This window comes from Pan troglodytes, chromosome 12 (assembly GCF_028858775.2).
Source record: "Pan troglodytes isolate AG18354 chromosome 12, NHGRI_mPanTro3-v2.0_pri, whole genome shotgun sequence".
Taxonomy (NCBI): domain Eukaryota; kingdom Metazoa; phylum Chordata; class Mammalia; order Primates; family Hominidae; genus Pan; species Pan troglodytes.
The window spans coordinates 26,044,025-26,044,255 of NC_072410.2; positions in this window are offsets into that span (position 1 = coordinate 26,044,025).

A 231-nucleotide genomic window follows, 5' to 3' on the forward strand; every position below is an offset into this window, starting at 1 on the left:
ATTTTCAAGTGTTTGTGAATTTATTGGATGGAATTCTGGAAATATGTGGGTGTGTGATTCCAAGTTGATCTCATTCAGGAACAACTTTTGTACATCATGGACAGACGGGGTTTTGTACAATGCACTTGTAAGTGTGAGAGTTCCCTCCTATTAATACAGTAAATTCTACACCTCATCACTTAGGGGGGATAAATTTATTTTACACAGAAGTTTTCACTGAATCTTTGGGCT